Genomic DNA, 17,967 nt, shown 5'->3' with positions numbered 1-17,967 from the left:
CATTGTTAGACTCCACCCTTTCCTCTCCATACAAACTTATACCGTGTTAATACAATCACTCATTCTATCCTGCTTGGATTACTCCATCAGCCTCCTTGCTGACCTCCCAGATTCCTGCCTTTCCCCAATCCAGTCCATACTTCACTATGCTGCTAGGATCATTTTTCTACAAAAACGTTCAGGACATGTCACCCCACTCCTCAAAAAACTCCAGTGATTGCCCATCCAACTCTGCATCAAACAAAATTCAACATTGGCTTTAAAGTACTCCACCACCTTGCCCCCACCTACCTCATTTCTCTCCTACTGCAACCCAATCTGCACACTTCTCTCTTCTAATGCTGACCTTCTCACTGTGCCTCAATCTGGCCTATCTCATTGCCGACCCATCGCCCACGTCCTGCCTCTGGTCTGGAACGCCCTCCCTCCTCAAATTGGACACAAAGTTACTCTCCCCTCCTTCAAAGCCTTGAAGTCACAGCTCCTCCAGGAAGCCTTCCCTGACTAAACCCCCCCACCCTTGTCCCACTCCCTTCTTGTTCACTCTGATCTTCCCCCCTCCCAGTCCCGTAGCACTTATGTACATATCTGGTTGTTTTTTTAATATTAATGTCTGTCTTCCCACCTGTAGACAGTAAGCTCATCGTGAGCAGGGAATGGGTCTCTTTATTGTTATATTGTACTCTCTGAACACACTCAATAAATCTCATTGAATGAATGAATGAAGTTGTTCATAATAGCAGACTACTCCTAGTCTAGGGGACAGTTAATTATGGCATTTTAATTATGGTATTTATTAAGCGCTTACTATGTGCCGAGCACTGATCTAAGTGCTGCGGTGGATACAAGGTAATCAGGTTGTCCCACGGGGGGCTCACAGTTTTAATCCCCATTTTACAGATGAGGTAACTGAAGCACAGAGAAGTTAAGTGACTTTCCCAAGGTCACACAGCAGACAAGTGGCAGAGCCGGCATTAGAACCCATGTCCTCTGACTCCAAAGCCCGGGCTCTTTCCACTAAGTCATTTTGCTTCCAGTGCCACTAGGCCCACTTGCAGCTCCCTTGCAGTCAGGGCTGATTCAGTAGTGGAGAACACAGACCAAGGTGGCTGGCTGCTTAACCCCTCTACTGGACGATTTACCATCCTGTCTCTGTTCTGTCTCCTTCCCATATTGTACTAGGCAATTGACCACCCTGTCTCCATTCTATCTCCTTCCAATATTGTGCTAGACATCCTGCCTCCATTTAATCTCCTTCCTGTGGAAGATCAGTTGAATTTGGGTAACGATGTGTCAATTACATTACCACTACTAAGAACTGGTTCTGAATGGAGGGTGGAGTTTTGGCCAATGCAAGGGGGTTGGGTGGGATTTGGGGTGTGCACTGGAATGAGGAAATGCTTGTAAATAAAGGTACCGGGTTCGGGAGGGCTCGTGGCTGTTCGTCACTTGTACCCCGTGGGGTGTCCGGGCGGCAGCCACTTTCTCCCCTTTCCTGCTCTCTTGGCTCCCTCTCTTGAGTTAGTTCATTTGTACATCAAGGTCACGAAACCCTTTCCTGCAATTGTGAGATCAGAGTCGTTTCTCTGATAAAAATCCGTATCTGTAACACCCCCAAGTGACAACAATCCAGGTTTTGACATTTTGACATATCAACCAGTGCCTACCTTAACAACCCAGCCACTGTTTTCTCCTAAAAACTGGCCTCTTCACTCTCAAGGACCCAAGGACCTGTAAACAATTCAACAATTCAACAATTCAACAATCTCCTCAGGGAATTAGCGGATTAAGTAGCTATCAATTATTAACTCACCTACAAAGTTTAAACTTCTCTGACCCCATCATGCCGTCTCAAGCCCACCCTCCAGTGAGCCTATCCCAGTCCTCTCCTCCCAACACACCTCCCCCCCACCCCCCTCCTCCATCCATCCCCTCCCTACCCCTTACCTCTACCCTATTCCTGTCATCCTATCCCAACACCATCCTTATTCCCTCTCCCCCTGCTCGGGCCCCTGTCAACTCAGTCTCATCTAACCCTGCCACACACCTCGTGACATCCCCTCCCCTAGAAGCTACCACCCCAGTCTCAGTCAAGTGCAGCCTGTGGAACCCCAACACCACCATGGGGAAGCTTCCCTTCATCATTAACCTGTTCCTGACCCAATCAATGCTCCTCCTCACCATTTCTGAAACCTGGCTCTACTCAGATGACCCATTTATTCAGTTCGTTCAGTCATAGCGAGAAGCAGCTTGGCTCAGTGGAAAGAGCCCGGGCTCGGGAGGCAGAAGTTATGGGTTTGAATTCCGGATCGGCCCCTTGTCAGCTGTGTGACTATAGGCAAGTCACTTCACTTCTCTGTGCCTCAGTTCCCTCATCTGTAAAATGGGGATGAAGACTGTGAGCCTCACATGGGACAACCTCATTCCCCTGTATCTACCCCAGCGCTTAGAACAGTGCTCTGCACTTAGTAAGCACTTAACAAATACCAACATTATTATATTATTATTATATTTATTGAGTGCTTAATGTGTACAGAACACTATACTAAGTTACTGGGATGAGTACAATACAAAAATAAACAGACCCATTCCCTGCCCACAACGAGTTTACAGTTTAGAGGAAGGAGACAAACATCATTATAAATGTCAATTTAAATGAATAAATTACAGGTATGTACAGAAGTCCTGTGGGTCTGGGATGGGGGATGTACGGGGTGACACAGAAGGGAGTGAGAGATGAGGAAAGAGGGAAGGTCAGGGAAATTAGGGAAGGTCTCTTGGAGATGTGCCTTCAATAAGGCTTTGAAGGGAGGAGAGTAATTGTCTATCAGTTTCAAGGAGGGAGGGTGTTCCAGGCCAGAGGCAGAAGGTGGGCGAGGTCTGGCAGCGAGATAGACAAGGTCGAGGCACATTAAGATTACCATAAAGAAAGTGAAGTGTGCAGGCTGGACCGTAGGAGAGTAGCAAGGTGAGCTACGAATGGGAAAGGTGATTGAGTGTTTTAAAGCCAATGGTGAGGAGTTTTTGTTTGATGCAGAGGTGGATGGGCAACCACTAGATGTTTGAGGAAACATGTCCTGAACGTTTTTGTAGAAAAATGATTCAGGCAGCAGAGTGAAGTATAGCCTGGAGTGGGGAGAGACAAGAGGTTGGGAGATCAGCAAGGAGGCTGATGCAGTAATCCCATACCGTGGTAATCCAAGATATATAGGATGAGTGTTTATATTAACATCTGCTCTTTCTTTAGAGGAGGGCTCACCTTCACCCACTCCCTCACTCCCCCCTGATTCACTGGGAAAAGGGGAGGAGTTGATTTCCTTCGCTCCACCCAATGCCACTCACAGAGGCAAACCCTTCCTAATTACAATGATAATTATAATAATTGTGGGATTTGTCAAGCTCTTATTATGTGCCAGGCACTGTATTAAGCACTGGAGTAGATACAAGGTAAACGGATCTTACCCAGTCTCTGTCCCACATAAGGCTCATAATCTTAATCCCCAATTTACAGATGATGTAATTGAGGAACAGAGAAGTGAAGTGACTTGCCCAAGGTCACACAGCAGACAAGTGGTGGAATGGGATTAGGACCCAGATCCTCTGACTCCCAGGCAACATGCTCTTTTCACTGGGCCACACCACTTCTAGGCTGGGAGAGGGTGTCTCTAAAATCAGTAAGGCCACTTATAGCGAAGACTACTTATGGGCTTGGGGATGGAACCCCTTGACTCACTGAGGTTGTTCACAGCGGTAGAGTCCCCCTAGGCCCACTGAAGTGCTCATAGCTCATACAGCTGTAGACTCCCCTTAGGCTGGGCGACGGTATCCCCAGGCTCCCGGAGTTGACTCAGAGTGGCAGACTCTGCCTTGGCTGGTGGGATGTTTCCCTAGGCCTGCTGAGAGCGTTGATAGCAGCAGACTCCCTCTTACCTGTGGGAGGGTGTCCCAAGGTCTGCTGAGGCTGCTAATAGTGGAAGAGTCTGCCTTGACTTGAGGATGGCATTACTAGGTCTGCTGCAGCAGCTCTCTAGGCTCAGAGCATGTACCCCTAGACCTGTTGAAACTGTTGACAGAGGCAGACTCCCCTTTGGCAGGGGGCGGGTGTCCCTAGACTTGCTGAGGCCGCTCTCAGTGGAAATAATAATAATTCAATAGTATTTATTGAGCGCTTACTATGTGCAGAGCACTGTACTAAGCGCTTGGAATGAACAAGTCGGCAACAGATAGAGACAGTCCCTGCCGTTTGACGGGCTTACAGTCTAATCGGGGGAGACGGACAGACAAGAACAATGGCAATAAATAGAGTCAAGGGGAAGAACATCAAAGGGGGTGGCAGAGGGAGTAGAGGGAGAAGAGGAGCTCAGTCTGGGAAGGCTTCTTGGAGAAGGTGAGTTTTAAGTAGGGTTTTGAAGAGGGGAAGAGAATCAGTTTGGCAGAGGTGAGGAGGGAGGGCGTTCCAGGACCGTGGGAGGACGTAGCCCAGGGGTCGACGGTGGGATAGGCGAGATCAAGGGACGGTGAGGAGGTGGGCGGCAGAGGAGCGGAGCGTGCGGGGTGGGTGGTAGAAAGAGAGAAGGGAGGAGAGGTAGGAAGGGGCAAGGTGATGGAGAGCCTTGAAGCCTAGAGTGAGGAGTTTTTGTTTGGAGCGGAGGTTGATAGGCAACCACTGGAGTTGTTTAAGAAGGGGAGTGACATGCCCAGATCGTTTCTGCAGGAAGATGAGCCGGGCAGCGGAGTGAAGAATAGACTGGAGCGGGGCGAGAGAGGAGGAAGGGAGGTCAGAGAGAAGGCTGACACAGTAGTCTAGCCGGGATATAACGAGAGCCTGTAGCAGTAAGGTAGCCGTTTGGGTGGAGAGGAAAGGGCGGATCTTGGCGATATTGTAGAGGTGCAACCGGCAGGTCTTGGTAACGGATAGGATGTGTGGGGTGAATGAGAGAGACGAGTCAAGGATGACACCAAGATCGCGGGCCTGAGAGACGGGAAGGATGGTCGTGCCATCCACGGTGATAGAGAAGTCTGGGAGAGGACCGGGTTTGGGAGGGAAGATGAGGAGCTCGGTCTTGCTCATGTTGAGTTTTAGGTGGTGGGCCGACATCCAGGTGGAGACGTCCCAGAGGCAGGAGGAGATGCAAGCCTGAAGCGAGGGGGAGAGGACAGGGGCGGAGATGTAGATCTGCGTGTCATCTGTGTAGAGATGGTAGTCAAAGCCGTGAGAGCGAATGAGTTCACCGAGGGAGTGAGTGTAAATGGAGAATATAATAATAATAATAATAATAGTACTTGTTAAGCACTTACTATGTGCCAAGCACTGTTCTAAGTGCTGGACTGTGTCCTAACTGTCCCACATGGGGTTCACACTCTTAATCTCCATCTTTCTCCTCTGGACGCCATTGCGTGGGCCCAGGACCTCCTCTCCCTTGGAGCCGTGCCCCAGACAGCCGCCCCTCCTTGTTCCCGGGAGGAGCTTTCTCCTCTGAACACCACCACGTGGGCCCGGGACTTCTTTTCCCTTGGAGCCGCACCCTGGACCACCGGTCCCCTTATTTCCAGTTGAATCTTTCTCCTCTGGATGCCGACACGGATGCGCCCAGATTTCTCTTCCTGAGAAGCCCGCTCTATCAGACTTCAATGACTTGCCTCCGGGCTCATGGTTAACTTCCCTTCCCGGACATCTGCACGCCCATCAGAGGGCGCCAACACCGAGGACCACCCCCCCAACAGACCCCACAGCCCCCACAACCTCGTGTACCTCCCAGACCATCCCCCATTCCCCCATCTCTCTGTTGACCTTCCAACTCCCCTGATCTAGCACCCCCTCGAAGCCCGTCCAGGTAGCCAACCCGGACCGTGAGACACTGTATTCCCCAGCCGCCTCCCCGAACCCCAGGACCATGGGACATTGTGCTCCCCTCCTCCTCCCCCACCCCCGGGCCTTAGGACGTTGTGCTCCTCAGCCCATCACCCACCGATCTGTGGGACATTGTGTTCCCCAGCTCTCCCCCACCCCCAAGGCCATGGGACACTACATCCCCAACTGCCCCCCACCTCCCAGAAGCGGCCATCCTTTGGTCCCCACTCCTTCCTTCCCTGTGCTCTGACTAGAGGTGAATGATTCCCCCCACCGCCCACCCCCCTCCCCGGGCATCAATGCCCTTTTATCACTGTGTTACCTTTAGCTGCTACCTGCACTCGCACCTACTCACCCAGCCCATGTTGCTTGGTTATCTACTCCTATCCCCAGGAGTTTCCTCTCCTCTGTCCCCCATAACAGCTCCACCCTTCTCCAAATCGGCCATCCACAAGGCTCCCTCCACAGCCTCAGAGGCATCTGGGCCTTGAGCCTCAGGACTCTCCTTGCTGCTGGCCTTTTGATTTTGATTTGATAGACCCATGGGCGTCAACATTTGATTGTGGGCATCACCCGCTTATTAATAATATTATAGACTGTCCTGCTGAGGCTGCTCATAGCTGCAATGTTCCCCTAGGCTGGGGTACAGTGACCCTAGGACTGCTGAGGCTGTAAACAAGAGAAGCAGCATGTTTTAGTGGAAAAAGCACGGGTTTGGGAGTCAGAGGTTCATTCATTCAATACTATTTATTGAGCGCTTACTATGTGCAGAGCACTGTACTAAGCGCTTGGAATGTACAAATTGGCAACAGATAGAGACAGTCCCTGCCCTTTGATGGGCTTACAGTCTAATCGGGGGAGACAGGCAGACAAGAACAATGGCAATAAATAGAGTCAAGGGGAAGCACAGCTCATAAAAACAATGGCAAATAAATAGAATCAGGATGATGTACATCTCATTAAACAAAATAAATAGGGTGATGAAGATATGTACAGTTAAGTGGACAAGTACAGTGCTGAGGGGGTGGGATGGGAGAGGTGGGGGAGGAGAGGGAAAGGGGGGAGAAGAGGGTTTAGCTGCGGAGAGGTGAAGGGGGTGTTGAGGAAGCAGAGGGAAAAAGAGGGGAGCTCAGTCTGGGAAGGCCTCTTGGAGGAGGTGAGCTTTAAGTAGGGATTTGAAGAGGGGAAGAGAATTAGATTGACGGAGGTGAGGAGGGAGGGCATTCCAGGACTGCGGGAGGACGTGGCCCAGGGGTCGACGGAGGGATAGGTGAGGCGGAGGGACAGTGAGGTGGTGGGCAGCAGAGGAGCGGAGTGTGCAGGGTGGGCAGTAGAAAGAGAGAAGGGAGGAGAGGTATGAAGGGGCAAGATGATGGAGAGCCTTGAAGCCTAGACTGAGGAGTTTTTGTTTTGAGCGGAGGTTGATAGGCAATCACTGGAGTGACATGCCCAGAACGTTTTTGCAGGAAGATGAACCGGGCAGCGGAGTGAAGAGGTTGTGGGTTCTAATCCCAGTTCTGCCACTTGTCAGCTGTGTGACTTTTTGCAAGTCACTTAACTTCTCTGTGCCTCAGTTACCTCATCTGTAAAATGGGGATTAAGACTAAGAGCCCCACGGGGGACAACCTGATTATCTTGTATCTACCCTAGCACTTAGAACAGTGGGTGGCACATAGTAAGCGCTTAACAAATATCATCATCATCATTATTATAATTAAACAATTGCAGATTCCCCTTAGGGGTAAGACCGTGCCCCAAGGCCCTCTTAGAGTACTCACAGTGGCAGGGTGCCCCAGGCTGAGGGATGATGCCCCTAGGCCTGCTGAAGTAGCTCACAGTGGCAAACTCCCCCTCAGCTAGGGTGTCTCCCAAGAAACACTGAGGCTACTCTAAGTAGTGTACACCATTAAGGTGGCAGATGCTCCTAGACCTGCTGAGGCAGCTCAAAATGGTAGATTTACCCTAGGTTTCAGGATGTACTCCTAAACCAGCTGCGACCACTAAGCAGCAGACTCCCTCTAGGCCAGGGGATAGTGCCACTAGGCCCACTGTGGCGACTCACAGCAGGAGTTTCCTCCTATACTGGGCAATGGTGCCCCTGGGCCCACTGACACTGCTCACGGGAGCAGACTCCCCCTAGGATGAGGGATGGTGTCCTTTAGGGCTGTTGAGGCCACTCACAGGGGCAGAATCTCCCTGTACTGGGAATATTTCCCCTAGGCCCACTGAGACCATACCTCAATCTCATCTATCTTACTACCATATCCTGCTTCTGGCCTGGAATACCTTCCCTCCTCGTATCTATTGGACAATTACTCTCCCCCACTTCAAAGTCTTATTGAAGGCAAATCTCCTCCAAGAGGCTTCCTTGACCAACCCTTCCTTTCCTCTTCTCCCACTCCCTTCTGCGTCATCCTGGCTTGCTCCCTTTATTCATCCCCCTTCCCAGTCCCATAGCACTTATGTACATATCTGTAATTTGCCTAGTAATATTAATGTCTGTCTCCCCCTCTAGACTATAAATTCATTGTGGGCAGGGAATATGTCTGTTAATTTTTATATTGTACTCTCCCCAGCAGTTAGTACAGTGTTCTGTACACAGTAAGTGTACAATAAATATGATTGATCGACTGACTGATGACTAGGCCCTCTGAGGCCATTCACAGTGACAGACTTGCCTGGCAGCAGACAACCATGAGGCTGAGGGACTGTGTCCCTAGGCCCCCTGAGGTTGCTCACAATGGCAGACTCCCCTTAGGCTGCAGAATGGTGCCATGAGGTCCACTGCAGTTGCTCACAGTGGCAAACTCCCCCCAGATTGGAGGATGGTGCCTCTAGGCCTGCTGAGACTACTCACAGTGGCAAACTCTCCCTAAACTGTGGGACTCTCCCTAAGCTGTCGGAAGGTACTTCTTGGCCTACTTAGGTTGCTCGCAGTGTAGACTCCCCTTAGGCCAGGTGAAGGTGTCTTTAGGTCCGCTGAACCTCTCAGAGTGGCAAACATCTCCTATCCTGAGGGACAGTAGCCTTGGGCTCAGTGGGGCCTCTCATAGCGGCAGAGTCCCCCTAGGCTATGGGACAGTATCCCCAGTTTCTCTAAGGGTGCCCAAATGGGCAGACTCTCATAGGCTGGGGAATTACCCCTAGACAAGCTTAGGCTGCTCACTGTGACCATTTCCCATAGACCGGAGAATGGTGCCCCTAGGTCTGCTGAGGCCATGCACAGGGGCAGTCTTCTCCTTGGCTTGGGGAGGGTGTCTTTAGGCTCACTGAGGTTGTTCACAAAAAAAGACCCCTCGAGGCTTGGGGAAAACACCCCTAGGCCCGTTTAGGCTGCTCACAGTGGCAGTCTCCCCTTAGGTAGACAATGATGCCCCTGGACCCGCTGAAGCCACTGACAGCAGCAAACTGTCAGTTAAAGAAGCAGTATGGCTAAGTGGATAGAACATCGGCCTGGGAGTCAGAAGATCATGGGTTCTAATCCTGGCTTCGCCACTTGTCTGCTATGTGACCTTGGGCAAATCACTTCACTTCTCTGTGCCTCATTTACCTCATCTGTAAAATGAAGATTCAGACTGTGAGCCCCTTGTGGGACAGGGACTGTGTCCAACCCGATTTGCATATATCCACCCCAGCACTTAATACAGTGCCTGGAACATAGTGAGTGCTTAACAAATACTAAAAAAAACAAACCTCCCGCTAGGCTGGAGGACAGTACCATTAGTCCCACTGAGGCTGCTCGAAGAGGCAGACTTCCCCTAGGTCCTTAAGGTGGAGGTCCCCCTAGGTCCATGGAGGCTGCTTACAATGGCAGACCTCTGCTTGACTGTGGGAGAGTGTCCCTAAGGCCCTTGAGGCAGCTCACAGCAACAGACTCCTCCTATGCTGGAGGACAGTTCCTTTTAGGCACATGATGCTAATGAGAGCAGCAGACTACCCTTAGCCTGGGGGACTACTGAGGCTAATCACAGTAGAAGACTCCACCTAGGCTTGGAGATGGTGCACAGAGGCTCTCAGTGACCTCTCACAACAGCAGACTGTCCTTAAACTGGAGAAAGTTGCCCCTAAGCAAGGCACAATGGCAGACTCCCATTAGGCTGAGGGAGGCTGTTCCTAGGTTTCCTGAAGCCATTCACAGTGACTGACTCCTTTTTGGTGGAGGAGGGTGTCTCTAGGCCTGCCTGTGGTCACTCACAGTGGCAGACTCCCTTGAAGCTGGTGGATGGTATCCCTAGACCTTCTGAAGCTGCTCACAGTGACAAACTCCCCCACGGCTCGCTGAGGCCATTCCTGCCAGCAGACTCTCCCTTCACTGGGGAATGGTGTCCCTAGGCTCCCTGAAGCCACTCACAACAGCAGACACCCATAGGGTGGTGCCCATAAGCATTCTGAAGATGAACAGAGAGGCAGACTTTCCCTTGGCTTGGGGATAGTAGTTCAAGACCCATTTAGACCACTCATAGGGGCTAACTCCCCCTAGTCACTGGTGCCACTAGTGATGGTGCCACTAGTCCTTCTGAGGCCTCTCACAGTGGCAGAATCCCACTAGGCTGGAGAACCTTGCTTTTAGGCCCATTGAGTCTGCTCACAGAGGCAGATTCTCCCTAGGCTGGGGGACAATGTCCCTAGGCCTGCTGCAGCCACTCACAGCACTAGACTCCACTTAAGCTGAGGGATATTGTACTTAGACCTGCTTAGCCCACTCAGAGCAACAGATCCCCACTAGGCTGGGGTATGGTGACCCTAGGCCAATTGTGGCCACTCACAGCTGCAGACTTCCCCAGGCTGGGGGACTTTGCAGTTAGTCCACTTTTCTGCTGTATGACCTTGGGTAAGCCACTTAACTTCTTTGTGCCTCAGTTACCTCCACTGGAGGTAGAGTGTAAAATGGGAATTAAGACTGCGAGTCCCACATGGAACAATCTTTCTACAGAAATGTTCAGGACATGGCACCCCCTCCCCCGCCCAAATATCTCCAGTGGTTGCCTACCCACCTCCATATCAAACAAAATCCCAGCTCTGCCACTTGTCAGCTGTGTGACTGTGGGCGTGGCTCAGTGGAAAGAGCCTGGGCTTTGGAGTCAGAGGTCATGAGTTTGACTCCCGGCTCTGCCACTTGTCAGCCGTGTGACTGTGGGCGAGTCACTTAACTTGTCTGTGCCTCAGTTACCTCATCTGTAAAATGGGGATTAAGACTGTGAGCCCCACATGGGACAACCTGATTGCCCTGTGTCTACCCCAGCGCTTAGAACAGTGCTCGGCACATAGTAAGTGCTTAACAAATACCAACATTATTATTCACTTCTCTGGGCCTCAGTTACCTCATCTGTAAAATGGGGATGAAGACTGTGAGCCTCACGTGGGACAAGCTGATGACCTTGTATCTACCCCAGCACTTAGAACAGTGCTCTGCACATAGTAAGCGCTTAACAAATACCAACATTATTATTATTATTATAAACAAAAACTCCTCACACTTCTATCTCACTTCACTTCTCTCCTTCTCCAACCCAGCCCACACACTTCGCTCCTCTTATGCTAACTTTCTCACTGCTGCAAACTTGCTTATATCGCTGCCAACCTCTGGCCTATGTCCTACCTCTGGATTGGATGCCATCCCTTCTCAAATCCATCAAACAGTTACTCTCCCCATCTTCAAAGTCCTACTGAAGGCACATCTCCTCCAAGAGGCCTTCCCAGACTAAGTCCCACTTTTCCTCATCTCTCATTCCCTTCTGTGTTGCCCTGAATTGTTCCCTTTGGTCTTTGCCTTCTCCCCACCCCAAAGCTCTTATGTATATATCTATAATTTTATTTATTAATATTGATGTCTGTTTATTTGTATTGATGTATGTCTCCCTTCCAGACTGTGAGCTCATTGTGGGCAGGGATTGTCTTTATTGCCGCACTGTACTTTCCTAAGTGCTTAGTACAGTGCTCTGCACACAGTAAGCACTAAATAAATACAATTGAATGAACTGATGAAGGCACAACCTGATTACCCCTGCCCTTAGAATAGTTTAATAGCACAGAGTAAGTGCTTAACAAATACCATAATTATTAATATTACTATTAGTCCCACTGAGCTTACTCACAGCAACAAACTTTCCTTAGGCTGAGGACAGGGCCTCTCCACCTGCTGAGGCCACTCACATTGGAAGACTTTAGGCTAGAGATGGTGCTCCTAAACCCACCTAGATGACTCACAGTTGCAGACTCCTCCTTCATTAGCAGATGGTGCTCCTAGGTCAGCTGAGGCCACTTACAGAAAGAGACTCTCATTAGGTTAAGATCCAGTCCCCCTAGGCCCATTGAGGCATTCACAGCAGGAGACACTCCCTAGGCTGGGGGATGGTGGCCCTAGGTCTTCTCAGGCCATTCACAGCAAAAGACTCCCCCACAGCTGGAGGATAGTGCCTTTGGGCCTGCTGAGTTCTCTCACATTGACAGATTTCCTTTGGGCTGGGGGTTGGTTCCCCAAGATCCGCTGAGGCCATTTACAGTGGCAGACCACCCCCAGGCCAGAGTACTGTGCCCCAACGCCCGCTGAGGCCACTCATAGTGACAGATACTCCCCTCCTTAACTTCCATCTTTAACCACTCACTTTCCAACAGCTTCTTCCCCTCTGCCTTCAAACACACCCATTTCTTCCCATCCTAAAAGAACCCTCTCTTGACCCACTGCCCTCTTCCAGTTATTGCCCTATCTCCCTCCTACCCTTCCTTTCCACGCTCCTAGAATGAGTCATCTGCAATTGCTGGCTCAAATTCCTCAACTCCAACTCTCTCCTGGATCCCTTCCAATCTGGCTTCCATCCCTTCCACTCCACCAAAACTGCCCTCTTGAAGGTCATCAGTGACCTACTTCATGCCAAATCCAATGGCTCCTACTCTATCCTGATCCTCCTTGACCTCTCAGCTGCCTTTGACCCGTTGACATCCCCTTCTTCTCAACACATTATCCAACCTTGGCTTCACGGACTCAGTCTTCTCCTGGTTCTCCTCTTATCTCTCTGGCTGTTCATTCTTGGTCTCCTTCGTGGAGTCTTCCTCCCCCTCTATTCACTAACCATAGGGGTTCCTCAAGGGTCATTTCTTGGTCCCCTTCTGTTCTCCATCTGTACTCACTCCCTTGGTGAACTCATTCGCTTCCACGGCTTCAACTATTATCTCTTTGCAGATGACACCCAAATCTACATCTCCTCCCCTGTTCTCCCCCCTCACTCCAGGCTTGTATCTCCTGCCTTCAGGACATCTCCACTTGGATGTCCGCTCACCACCTAAAACTCAATATGTCCAAGACTGAGCTCCTTATCTTCCCTCCCAAACCCTGTCATCTATCTGACTTTCCCATCACTGTGGACAGCACAACCATCCTTCCCATCTCACAAGTCCACAACCTTGGTGTCATCCTTGACTCTGCTCTCTCATTCACCCCACACATCCAATCTGTCACCAAACCCTGTTAGTCTCACCTTCACAATATTGCTAACATCCACCCTTTCCTCTCCATCCAAACTGCTAACTTGCTGTTACAATCTCTAATAATATCCCAACTAGTTATTGCATCAGTCTCCTTTCTGATCTCCCATCCTCCTGTCTCTCCCTGCTTCAGTTTATACTTCACTCAGCTGCCCAAATTATCTTTCTACAGAAACGCTCTGAACATGTCACTCCCTTCTTCAAAAACCTCCAATAGCTGCCTATCAACCTTTGTATGAGGCAAAAACTCCTCACTCTTGGCTTCAAAGCTCTCCTTCACCTTGCCCACTGCTACCTCACCTCCCTTCTCTCCTTCTACAGCCTAACCCACACACTCTGCTCCTCTGCCGCTAACCTCCTCACTTTGCCTCGTTCTCGCCTGTCCCACTGTCGATCCCTGGCCCACATCCTACCACTGACCTGGAATGCCCTCCCTCCTCACATCCGCCAAACTAACTCTCTTCCCCTCTTCAAAGCCCTACTTCCAGGAGGCCTTCCCAGACTGAGCCCTCCCTTTCCCTCTGCCCCTCCTCACCTCCCCATTCTCCCTACTTCCTCCCTCTGTTCTTCCCCCTTCCCCTACCCACAGCACTTGTGCATATTTGTATATATTATTTATTACTCTATTGTATTAATAATGTGTATATATGTGGCTCAGTGGAATGAGCCTGAGCTTGGGAGTCATAGGTCACGCCCCCTCCCCCCATCCCCACCCCCAGCAGAAACAACTGCCATGAGTGGATAAAAGGAGAAAAGAACCGGCCCCGGGTGGGGATGACAAAACCATCAAAAAAATGCACCGGGATGCCTACAGTGGCCACTGGGGAATACCTAAGACTTGAGCCAGTATGTCGTGATGCAGGCAGCCAGATTCTTAGGACTAATCTGACATGCGATCATTTTCACCATCTTGGTGCAAACAATCTGATGGTAGCTCTGTTTACACTAATAAAGTAATAGAGTGTGTGTGTGAGTATGCATTTACCCCTTCTAATTAGACTAAGCATGGAATAAAGCTTTCAGCTGTATACAGCTGAAGCAGCATGGGAAGCAGCGTGACTCAGTGGAAAGAACCCAGGCTTGGGAGTCAGAGGTCAGGGGTTTGAATCCAAGCTCTGCCACTTGTCAGCTGTGTGAATCTGGGCAAGTCACTGAACTTCTCTGTGCCTCAGTTCCCTCATCTGTAAAATGGGGATTAAGACTGTGAGCCTCACGTGGGACAACCTGATTACCCTGTATCTACCCCAGCGCTTAGAACAGTGCTCTGCACATAGTAAGTGCTTAAGAAATACCAACATTATTATATTTATGACTATCTATTTTGATGATATTGACGCCTGTCTACTTGTTTTATTTTGCTATCGGTCTCCCCCTTTTACCACCTCAAACCAGATCTTTTTATCTTCCCACCCAAACCCTGTCCTTCCTCTGACTTTCCCATCACTGTAGATGGCACAACCATCCTTCTTGTCTCACAAGCCTATAACTTTGGTGTTATCCTTGAATCCTCTCTCTCTCATTCAACCCACATATACAATCCATCACTAAATCCTATCAGTTTGACCTTCACAACATCGCTAAAATCTGCCCTTTTCTCTCCATCTAAACTATTACCTTAATCCAATCACTTATCCTCTCCTACCTCAATTACTGCATCAGCCTTTAAAGCACTCAATCACCTTGCCCCCTCCTCTTACCTCACTTTACCACTCTCCTACTAAAACCCATCCCACACACTTCACTCTTCTAATGCTAACCTACTCATTCTCATGAGCCCCGACTGAGATCTTTGCCCTTCTTGGCCTCCCCAGGCTCCCCAGGCTCTCATCTTTAGGACGAGATTTCACCTAGAGTTCTGCTCCCTTTGGAGAAGATCCTTGGATGCCCCTCACCCAGATTTCCCTGGAATGAAATCCCTGGATGCACCTCACCTAGATTTTTTATATCCTAGGGCGAGATCCTTAGATTCACCTCAACCGCATTATCCTGAGATGAAATCCTTGTGTGCACCTCATCCACTGGGCAGCCTAATTAACCAGGAGCTCCTACTGGGTCAAGCATTTGCTGACAAGTTCAAAGTGAAACCAAATCACCACTGTAATAATAATAATATAATAATAATGTTGGTATTTGTTAAGCACTTACTATATGCAGGGCACTGTTCTAAGCGCTGGGGGAGATACAGAGTAATCAGATTGTCCCACGTGAGGCTCACAGTCTTAATCCCTATTTTACAGATGAGGTAACTGAGGCACCGATAAGTGACTTGCCCACGGTCACACAGCTGACAAGTGGCAGAGTTGGGATGCGAACCCATGACCTCTAACTCCCAAGCCCGGGCTCTTTCCACTGAGTCACGCTGCTTCCCATGCTGCTTCAGCTGTATACAGCTGAAAGCTTTATTCCATGCTTAGTCTAATTAGAAGGGGTAAATGCATACTCATACACACACTCTATTACTTTATTAGTGTAAACAGAGCTACCATCAGATTGTTTGCGCCAAGATAGTGAAAATGATCGCATGTCAGATTAGTCCTAAGAATCTGGCTGCCTGCATCACGACATACTGGCTCAAGTCTTAGGTATTTCCCAGTGGCTACTCTAGGCATCCCAGTGCATTTTTTGGATGGTTTTGTCATCCCCACCCGGGGCCGGTTCTTTTCTCCTTTTATCCACTCATGGCAGTTGTTTCTGCTGGGTGGGGGGATGGGGAGGGCGGTCACAGCAGGGATCTTGAGCACTGCTCCGATTGTCTGCTTGTGTCAAGCTCATTACCGGGTTAAGCCAGGGAAATGGCTACCCCTTCCGCCATGACCAACCCATTGGCTATCTTTGCAAGAAGCATCTAGCCATCTTTCTCCTGCTCAACAGCAAGGCAATTCAGATTCTCTTCAAACTCCTCTGCAAGACAATTACATTTCTCCTCAAATTCCTCAGCAATTCAAGTCCTCCTCAAACATCTGGGCAGGACAATTCAGTTTCTCCTCAAATTCCTCTTTTGATATTGCCACTTCTGGGTCAAAGGACAGCCTCTTATGAATGGCTTCTGCTTTACAAGATGAATTCACTCTTGCTCACCACAAATAGGACATTATCAGTCTAAAAATTCTTGTTGATGGCCGCCATATTCTATCAAATCTTATCTTGAATTTTATTTCTCATTCATATAAGTAAATTCTAAAGTAACACCACCCCATTGTTACCACTCTCCCCACCTAGTATCCCAACCCATAATTCAAAGAGGGCAATAGGTCCTGAAGGAATGATCCACATACACTCCAGTGTGCAGCTTTAACATTGTTAAAGAAGCACCCTGCTGATGTCCCAAATGCCAAGATTCATCTCTTGTGGCATAATCTGGAAGGCAAACATCCTTCCAATGAACCTCTTTCCCCGTGCCCTGCCCACACTCTCCCCAACCCTTTTACTAACTTTAAAATCCCAACCTTTAACATCATTCATTCATTCATTCATTCATTAATTCGTATTTATTGAGCGCTTACTATGTGCAGAGCACTGTACTAAGCACTTGAAATGTACAATTCAGCAACAGATAGAGACAATCTCTGCCCAGTGACGGGTTCACAGTCCAGTTTAATCGTGGGAGACAGAAGGCAGAGCAAAACAGAATGAAACAAAAACAAGACATTATCACAATAAATAGAATCAAGGGAATGTACACCTCATTAATAAAATAAATACGGTAATAAACAATATATACAAATGAGCACAGTGTGGAGGGGAGGGAAGAGTGGGGGAGGAGCAGAGGGAAAGGGGTCTCAGCTGAGGGAAGATGAAGGGGGAAGGGGGAGGAGCAAAGGGTGGAGGGGGAGCAGAGGGAAAAGGGGGTAGCTCGGTCTGGGAAGGCCTCTTGGAGGAAGTGAGCTCTCAGTAGGGCTTTAAAGAGAGGAAGAGAGTTAGTTTGGCAGACGTGAGGAGGGAGGGCATTCCAGGACAGCGGTAGGACATGGGCCAGAGGTCAACAGCAGGATAAGCATGAACAGGGGACAGTGAGGAGGTGAGCGGCAGAGGAGCGGAGTGTACGGGGTGGGCAGTAGAAAGAGAGAAGGGAGATGAGGAATGAGGGGGCAAGGTGATGGACAGATTTGAAGCCAGGAGTGAGGAGTTTCTGTTTCGTGTGAAGGTTGATAGGCAACCACTGGAGGTTTTTAAGGAGGGGAGTGACATGCGCAGAGCGTTTCTGTAGGAAGATGATTCACGCAGTGGAATGAAAAATACACCCACCCAAACAAATTAATCTTCATCTCCCAAATCCTCCCACAAATTCTGGGCCAATACAGTATACTTCTTACTTTCCCCCACCTCCTCTGCTCCTTGGGGAATTAAGAGGACATAATCTGATACTATTGAACTCTGTTCTCATCAATGTACTTGTGTTTTCCTTTATTTTTTCTGTGTCTTAAATCCCAGGAAGAGATCGGGTCCTATTCCCGTACGATACCATAAATGTGTCCCATCCTCTCAGCAGGAAAAAAGAGTAGGCAAGATAATTGTTGTTTGTAGCTCAAGTGCCCACTCCTGGACCTTCCTCAGTTTGCCTGGGAATAGATTTACAAGTTTGATATAAAAGTTCCCATGATTCTCCCTCTGGGCACCAATCCCTGTCCTTTATG

This window comes from Ornithorhynchus anatinus, chromosome 8 (genome assembly GCF_004115215.2).
Source record: "Ornithorhynchus anatinus isolate Pmale09 chromosome 8, mOrnAna1.pri.v4, whole genome shotgun sequence".
Lineage (NCBI taxonomy): Eukaryota > Metazoa > Chordata > Mammalia > Monotremata > Ornithorhynchidae > Ornithorhynchus > Ornithorhynchus anatinus.
Note: the sequence above shows the minus strand (reverse complement) of the source record.